Genomic DNA, 9,175 nt, shown 5'->3' with positions numbered 1-9,175 from the left:
GTGTCGAGTTTCTTGAGTTCTCTGTATATTCTAGATATTAGTCCTCTATCACAGGGGTAGGTGGAAAAAATCTTCTCCCATTGGGTTGGCTCTCGATTGAGGTTATTGACAGTTTCCTTTCTTGTACAGAAGCTCTTTAGTTTCATGCAATCCTATGTATTGATTCACCTTTTAATTTGTTGTGTCTTTGGGGTCTTGTTGAGAAAGTTTTTATCTGTGTCTATTTGTTGCAGTGTTGGACCTATGCCCTCTTCAAGGAGCCTCAAGGTCTCTGGTCTAATTTCCAAGTCTTTGATCCATTTTGAATTGACTTTTGTGCAGGGTGAGAAAGTGGGATTAATTTCTAATTTCCTGCATATGGTTAACCAGTTTCGCTAACACCATTTGTTGAACAGGCTATCTTTTTTCCAGTGTATGTTTTTGGCCCCTTTGTCAAAGATCAATTGGCTGTAAGTGTGTGGACTTGTTTCTGGGTTTTCTATTCTGCTTCATTGGTCTATGTATCTGTTTTTGTGCCAGTACCATGCTGTTTTTATTACAATGTCTTTGTAGTATAGTTTAAAGTTAGGTATTGTGATTGCTCCTGCATGGTTTTTATTTCTGAGAACTACTTTGGCTATTCTGGGCTCTTTGTTGTTCCAAGTAAAGTTTTTTTTTGTGTGTGTGTGTGTGGTACTGGGGATGTAACCATTCCACCTTTGGGCTACATTCCCAGACCTATTTTATACTTTATTTGGAAGCAGGGTCTCTTAAGCCAGCGAAACTGGCTTCAAATCTGCATGATCCTCCTGTCTCCACCTCCCAAGCATGGGAATTACAAGCATGCTCCACCATGCCCAGCATTTAAGTGAATTTACATACTGGTTTTTCTGTGTCCGTGAGGAATGATCTTGGTAATTTAATGGGCATTTCATTGAATCTGTGGATTACTTTTGGAAGTATGGCCATTTTAATGTTATTTATTCTGCCTATCCATGAACATGGCTGATCTTTCCATCTTCTAAGATCTTCATTTTCTTTTTTCAATGTTTTATAATTTTCTTTGTAGAGATCTTTTACATCCTTGGTTAAGTTTATTCCTACATATTTTATTTTTGTGGAAAATCCTGAGTGAAAGTGTTTTCTGAATTTCCTTTTTAGTGGATTTATGGTTGGTGTACAGAAAAGCTTCTTATTTTTTAAGATTGATTTTGTATCCAGACACTTTGCTGAATTTGTTGATCAGTTCTATAAGCCTTTTGGTTTAATTTGTTGCATTTTCTAAACAAAGTATCATGTCATCTGCAAATAGTGAAAGTTCGAGTTCTTTTTTCCTATTTGTACTCCTTTGATTTCCTTTCCTTGCCTTATTGCTCTAGCTAGAGTGTCTAGTGCTATATTGAAGAGAAGTTGTGATAATGGACATCTTTGTCTTGTTTCTGTTTTTAGGGGGAAATTCTTGAAGTTTTTCCCCTTGTAATATGATGTTGGTGGCGGGCTTATTGTAGATTGCCTTTGTGATGTTGAAATATGTTCCTTCTATTCTGATTGCAGGCAGTGCTTTTATCATAAATGAATGTTGGATTTTATCAAAGGCTTTTTCAGCATCTATTGAAATGATCATATGATTTTTGTATTTGGTTCTGTTTATATGATGAATTACATGGATTGATTTCTGTATGTTGAACCAGCCTTGCATGCCTGGATCCTACCTGGTCATGGTGTATGATTTTCCTTATTTATTTATTTATTTATTTTTTTGGTGGCACTGGGTTTTCTGTAACCACTTCTACCTCTGGGCTACACTCCCAGACCTATTATATATATAGACCTATTTTATATATATATACCTATTGTGTATATATATATATGTATATATTATATATAGACCTATTATATATACATATATATGTATATATGTTTTTATAATATATATGTATGTATATACATATATAATATATATATATATATATATATATATATATATATATATATATATTTTTTTTTTAATTTGGAAACAGGGTTCTTTTAAGCCAGCGAGGCTGGCTTCAAACCTGCACAATCCTCCTGTCTCCACCACCCAAGTGCGGGGATTACAAGCATGTGCCACCACACTCAACCTCTTTATGTGGTTTTTAATGTGTGTTTTTAGTATTTTGTTTAGCAGTTTTGCATCCAAATTCATCAAAGATATAGGCCTGTAGTCTTCCTTCCTTGAACTGTCTTTATTTGGTTTTGGCATTGTGATGTTGGCTTCATAGAATGTATTGGGAGAGTTCTGTTTTTTTTTTTTTTTTTTTCAATTTCACGAAATAGATTGAGGGGTATTGGTATTAGTTTTTCTATAAAGGTTTTATAGTATTCACTTGGGAAAACATCTGGTCCTGGGTTTTTCTTTGATGGTAGGCTCTTTATTGCTGTTTCAATCTCTTTGATTGTTATTGGTTGGCTTAAATGTTCTATATCTTCTTGTCTCAGTTTAGGAAGGTTGTATTTATCTAGAAAGTTGTCAGTTTCCTCCAGATTTTGCATTTTGTTGGAGTATAGTTTATCAAAGTAGTTTCTGATAATCCTCTGGATTTCTACATTGTCAGTAGTAATATCTCCTTTTTCATCCCTTATCTTCATAATTTGGGTTGATTCTCCTCTCTCTCTCTCTCTCTCTCTCTCTCTCTCTCTCTCTCTCTCTCTCTCTCTTTAGTTAGGTTGGATAGTGGTTCGTCTATCTTGTTGATTTTTTCAAGAAACCAGCTTTTGGTTTTGTTGATTTTCTGTATTTTTTTATTTTCTACTTTTTTGTTACTGCTTTTTAAAAATATATAGATGCCTAAATTATTTATAAAATTGCAAGTATTTATATAAATTAAAAAATATTTCATTGGCACAATGATTACAAATAAATGGTGAATTCATTGTGACATATCCATACATGCACATAACATAATTTGATCAATTTAATTCCCCAGTACCTCTCTTCTCCCTTCCACTGATCCTATTCCTCTACTGGTTTCCTTTCTATTTTTTTTAAGATTTTTTTTCTCTTTCGTTCTCTAGTTTACCTTTTCTGAGTTTGCTCATCTTGCTTACCATGATGTACTCCAGTTTTCTCCAAGTGACATAATGCCATTCTTTATGGTGGAATAAAATCCCAATGTGTACCACATTTTTTTTTATCGATTCATCTGTTGATGGACATCAATATTGGTTCCATAATTTGGCTATTGTAAATTGCACAGGTATAAACATGAGTATGCATGTATACTGTAATATCCTGGCTTTTAATTCTTTTAGATCAATACTAAAAGAGGTATAGCAGGATCATATAGTGGCTCCATTCTTAGTCTTTTGAGGAACCTCTATACTATCCCACCAAGTGTTTAAGAGTACCTTTTCTCTGTATCCTTTCCAGCATTTATTGTTATTTGTAATATATACATTTGTGGTACCGGGGGTTGAGGGCAGGGGCCCCTATCTCTGAGCTGTATTTCCAGCCCTATTTTATTTTTATTTTGAAACCAGCTCTCACTCAGTTGCGGCGAGCCTCCCTTGGTTGCTGAGGCTGGCTGTGAACCTGCAATCTTTCTTTCTCAGCCTCCCATTGTATTATTGATGATGCCAATGAATAAGAAACATATCAGGAAGATAAAGTTGTGGATAGGAGAAGGTACCTCAGTAAAGGGTCTTGCAGAGTAATATTGGTGAATATAACGAGATCTGCAAATTTAGGCCTTGGATTTTCAGGACCTATTCTTGCATTTGTAGATGACTATTAGGTTTACTAAATCTGGAGAGCTTACTAGTTTGGGTTGTGAAGCTAGTTGATCTAGTTTGATTCCATTTTCTAGTACTTAAATGCCTGTGTTACCATAGCAACTGGCTGGCTTCTATATACATTACTTCTCTCACCTGTAGGTTGAAAGCAGAAGTACTTAGACTTTGAAGGATGTAATAGATGTATACCTGTTGATATTAATTTTTGTTGGGTATATTCTTCTTCAAAAACTAGTGTTCCTATCCCTTATGTCCCTATTCCTAGTTTACATTTTGAAAAGGTTGATTTTCTGTTCAAGAGAGTATGTTTTATATGGAATGAGAGTCCTATCCTAATAGACCTTATTGGTCCTCTATACAAGCAATGTCTCTTTTCTCATTGTAGATGTTCATTACTAACACTTTTCTTCCTTTACCTCTACTTCTACTGAAATACATTTTTTAGATTTTTGTCAACCCTGTCCATAGATACTTTTTACTGGTTTTACTATCACTGATAATATTTCAGATAGTTTTATAATGACCTTAGACTAGAAAAACAATGTATTTCTGAGTATTTTGTGTTGATTGGTTTATGTAAGCAGAAACAATAATTTCCAAATTGGAGGGGAAGGGTAGAAGCCCAACCACTTCACAATTTCTTATAACTGGGCATCACAGGGGCAAGATTATACCTCTTCAAGTTTTAGGAAATAAAATATATTTTCAAAAATTTAAAAATATCCTGAAGCCACGTGCAGTGATGCATGATTACAATCCCAGCACTGAAAAACTGAGATCGGAAGCTCACAAATTTGAGGTCAGCCTCAGCAATTTAGGGAGACCTTGTTTCAGAGATAAAAAAAAAGGGGGGCTGGGGAATCAGCTCTGTGGTAGAAAGCACCCCTGGGTTCAATCTCTTATATCACAAAATAAAAGTATCTTTAGGTACAGACAACATTAGCCACATACTTAAAATGTGCTAAGATCACAAATTATGAAACAACTCTTGGTTCTCAGTGCTATTTCACAGAGTACAAATTACAGCTGTATTATCAAGATACAAAATAAAAATGAATTAAGGGGCAGCAAGTTAGTGTAATTAAACTGACAATAATAGGGCACATTACTGCCTTGTGGAGAAAACTGCATCCTTCAAAATTTTAATGAAGGAATAACTGCCTTCTCTAACAAGGGGGATATAGCAGTAATATTTATGTCATGGATTTATTATAGAATTATTAAGATACTGTTTTACAGCTTGTAAAATGTTTTTATACCTTTATTTCTTAACTCCTTAAAAGGTAGCTCAACTATTTAATTTTTAAAAATCAACAAAAATTTAAATACCTGTAGCAAGCTGATACCTAGGTCTTCTAGCTTTTACTAATATGGTACTCTTCTCCACTATAGTATACTTTCTTTCATGTTAACTAGTCATGTGGTTTCTTTTATCTGAAAAGTTAAGAAAGGTATTTTTATTATTAAACTTTTTTTTCAGGCCTGGAGACGGAACCCAGGGGCATTCGACCTCTGAGCTACACCTCCTGCCCTATTTTTTATTCTTTATTTTGAAACCGGGTCTCACTGAGTTGCAGAGGGCCTCACTAAGTAGCTGAGGCTGTCCACGAACCGTGATCCTCCGGTCTCAGCCTCCCAAATGCTGGGATTACAAGCGTGCGCCACCAAGCCCGGCTTATTATTAAACTTTTAAGGAAAGAGAGATACAGACAACAGTAAAATAACTTACTATTAGTAGTTCATCTAAGGAGCTAAGAGTAGTTCTTTAGGTGAAATATTTAAAATGCTTAAAGAAGAGATGAGGTCATTAAACATTTCTCTGGAGTACTTATGAAGAGAATTTATCAGATATTTTCTTATAGCTATGAGAGTTCCTAGGAAGAATTTACTTGGCAAACCTGGCTGCTGACAGCTGTTGCCTTTTTAAATACCCATGTGCCTTGATTTTTTGAGTAGTACACTGTTGTTGAAGGCACTGAACCTGTAATGACAGTACATTCCAAAGCCAACATGTGAGAGAAGTAACTAAATTCCAGACTGAGAGAGACAAAATTTAAAACAGGAGCAACTCTTTTTTATTATACCCAAGTTGGGTATAATAAAACAGGAGCAACTCTTTCTGATTATACCCAATTATGCCGAATTGTGTGTATAATCAGAAACCCTAAAATTTTCAGTAATAATGAAAATTACAATAATGGCTGATGGTTAATATGCCTCTGTACAAAAGTGAATCTTCTCTAGCTAGCAATTTGTTGGAATTGGAAGACTAACTCACACAAACTTGTTTATTGTACTTTAAATAGTTAGCGCTTGTCCTTTGAATAAGAGTTGCCAAAGATAATTCATTGGAGTATAACTGTAACAAATATATACATATATTTGGAGAATGGACCCAGAACAATTAAATAATTGTTGATTTAAAAATGAGCCATCTGGCTGGGCGTGGTGGCACATGCTTGTAATCCCCACGCTTGGGAGGCAGAGACAGGAGGATCGCGCAGGTTCGAAGCCAGCCTCGCTGGCTTAAGAGACCCTGTTTCCAAATATAAAATGTAAAAATAGGTCTGGGAGTGTAGCCTGGAGGTAGAAGGGCTTCCAGGAACCCCAGTACCACACACACACAAAAAATGAGCCATATGAAATTTCAGAGTGTGAATTAATTATTATTTTTTCACGCTTACGTAGTCCCTTGTTTTTTTTTTTTATGTCATTCCTAACTTCCACTACCTCCTAACACATTCCATTTCCAATTCTCTAGATTTTTAAGTGAAAAATGTGTGTATATGTTATTTTATGTCTTTGTCAACATTGTTTCCTGTCTGGCAGGCTATGGTTCTCAGCAAGAGAAGCCGGAACAGAGTTGGGTTCAGTAATTGCAAGAAGAAATACTCCATTTAAATAGATGGTGAACTACACTGTCTTTCCCATTGCTTCAGGCCTATAGAATTGTCAAAATAGCTATTGTTAATATCTTCTGTCTTCTATAGCATTTATGTGATAAGCCTTCATGTCAAAGCCTTTTGACCAAGTTTAACATTAGTTTTTTAAAATTATCTCATTAGAATCTTAAATATCTCATAAAGAAAGGGTCTCAATATGTACATCCATTTAAGTTTTCAGCCCTAAAATTACATATTTAGCTGACACTTGTTTATTTAAAACCCACTAAAATTTTCACACCTGGGAAATTTGGAAAGAACCGGCAGTCATCCAAAATCAACTCCACCACTGAATTTCTCTTAAAAAAAAAAATTAATGAAAAATGCGAACAAAAGTTTAGCAAAGAAAATGATTTTGTTTGAAATAACTTCTTTTATAATCTTCAGTTTTCATAATAAAAGGTAATGTCTTATAACAGCACATAGAGAACAAAAACTTCAGGTGGGCAAGACTGTGGTAAGCAAACTTGACTGACATTAGGGGAAGATTTAAGCAGGCCCCCTTGACTGAAAATACTCTCCTCCTAGCTGCAGTTAAGAGGCTGTGCTTAGTTAAGGGTTGTGCAGTTAAGGGTTGTGCTTAGACTCCATGGGAAAGATCCCACATTTCCCAACATGGCAAGAACATCACAAACACATTCAGGTGTTAAAAGAGAGATAGAGACCTCTCAAATGCATATGCGTAAGAGAGTAAAGTTTCCTGACTGAATAGAGCTCGCCTCATGGAGGATTCATGCCATTTTTCCACTCCAAGAAATGGAGCAAACCCTCTCTCTGGAGTATAACTTCTTCGTTCAAGGCTGTTCTCCACTCCAGAAAGCAGTCGTTCCAGACCTCTTTTCTTGGAAATGTGTCCTTCTTGCACATTGGCTCCTACTTCCTCCCAAATACTCTATTCCCAACAAACCTCTTATATTTCCCTATATGTGCTTTCTATGAGAATTCTTTCTCTTGGAAGAACTGAGAAAGGGATTACCACCTAGTAACAGAAAGCTATTACTGCCCAGCAACAAAACGATAATAATAATTATTATTATTACTACTTATTTTGTGGTACTAGGGATTGGACCCAGTAGCTTTCTGCCTCTGAGTAAAATTTTGTATTTTGTAATAGGGTCTCACGAAGTTGTGGAGGGCCTCACAAATTGCTGAGGCTGGCTACAAACCTGCCATCCTATCTCAGCCTCCCTATACTAGGATTACAAACAGGCACCACCATACCTGGTATAGGGATACATGCTTGTGATCACAGTACTTGGGAGGCTGAAACAGAAGAATTGCAGGTTCAAGGACAGCCTCAGCAACCTAGTGAGCCCTATTTCAAAACAAAAAATAAAAAGGGCTGAGTGTAGCTTAGCAGTAGAATGTCTCTGGGTTCAATCCCAGTACTACAGACACTCAAAAAAGAAAAAAAAAATGTGTCTAATTCTGGTAATCTCTGTGTGTGTGTGTGTGTGTGTGTGTGTGTGTGTGTGTGTGTGTGTTCCTGGTGTTCCTGGAAACCCTTCTACCTCTGGGCTCCACTCCCAGACCTATTTTTATACTTTTTAAATTTGGAAACAAGTTTTCTTAGGCCAGCACGGCTGGCTTCGAACCTGCGCCATCCTCCTGTCTCCGCCTCCCAAGTGCGGGGATTACAAGTGTGTGCCACCACACCTGGCTTGATTCTGGTAATCTTTAATGGGTATAAAGTAGAGTAAATTCTTAATGATCAAGGAGAAAAATGCAATTAGTAACAACTTTACCAAATTAGCAAAGCTAGAGGAAATAAATTTCAGATAAACTGTAATACAAAATAAATAATGGCTGGGCGTGGTGGCACATGCTTGTAATCCCCGCGCTTGAGAGGCAGAGACAGGAGGATCCCACAGGTTCGAAGCCAGCCGCACTGGCTTAGGAAACCCTGTTTCCAAATAAAAAATATATATAAATATATATAAAATAGGTGTCTGGGATTGTAGCCCGGAGGTAGAAGGGTTTCCAGGAACCCCAGTACCACAAAACAAACAAACAAACAAACAAACAAACAAAATAAAAAATGAATGTGGAGAAGCATCCAATGTGTTTATAAGAAATGATTTAATATCACAGAATGTAATTTGTCACACATGTACATACACAATACAAAATAATTTTTTGAAATTAAAAATAATGATCTGAGAAGGCATAAGAGAAGCTAGTTTTTTGTTTGTTTGTTTTTTGTAGTTCTGGGGATACACCAAAGCATAAAATGAAATTACTGCTGGTTCTTCTTTAGCACAGTAGGGTAACTATTGGTTAAAACAATCTATGATATATTTATTGTTTGAAATTACTAGCCGGGCGTGGTGGCTCAAAAGCTAGAAAGAAAATAGAAAACAAAGGGTACTTCAGATAAATTAGGAGAGAGACCAGTGGAATACTGGAAGCGGATTGGGGAAGGGAGGTGGGGAGAAAGAAAAGGAGGATTGATGAATGAATAAATTCGATAATGCTATGTCCAT

The sequence above is a fragment of the Muscardinus avellanarius genome (assembly GCF_963383645.1).
Source record: "Muscardinus avellanarius genome assembly, chromosome: 6".
NCBI lineage: Eukaryota > Metazoa > Chordata > Mammalia > Rodentia > Gliridae > Muscardinus > Muscardinus avellanarius.
The sequence above is the reverse complement of the archived record's forward strand: the minus strand, read 5'-3'. Positions refer to the sequence as shown.